Source organism: Macrobrachium nipponense, chromosome 18, assembly GCF_015104395.2.
Source record: "Macrobrachium nipponense isolate FS-2020 chromosome 18, ASM1510439v2, whole genome shotgun sequence".
Lineage (NCBI taxonomy): Eukaryota > Metazoa > Arthropoda > Malacostraca > Decapoda > Palaemonidae > Macrobrachium > Macrobrachium nipponense.
In genome coordinates, this window is record NC_087211.1 from 11,824,195 (window position 1) to 11,824,527 (window position 333).

Here is a 333-nt window from a genome sequence, read left to right on the forward strand (position 1 = left end):
ACATTGACTTCCTGAACTAAGCACTTTTATCTCACGCCACCCCCAGAAACTCATTCATCAGCTACTCTCAGGTCGTTACCTCTGCACTGTTCTCCACATTCCATAGGTCACAGAGAACGCACGAACAATATATTATTAATCAAAATCCCTAGGCCTTACAGATATATATATAAATATAGATCTCTAGTATATATATATAGTATATATATATATATAGATATATATATATAATATATATTATCAATATATAATAATATATAATATAATATTATATAATATATGTATATATCACTATCATTATATATATTATATGTACTACTATCTATATAATAT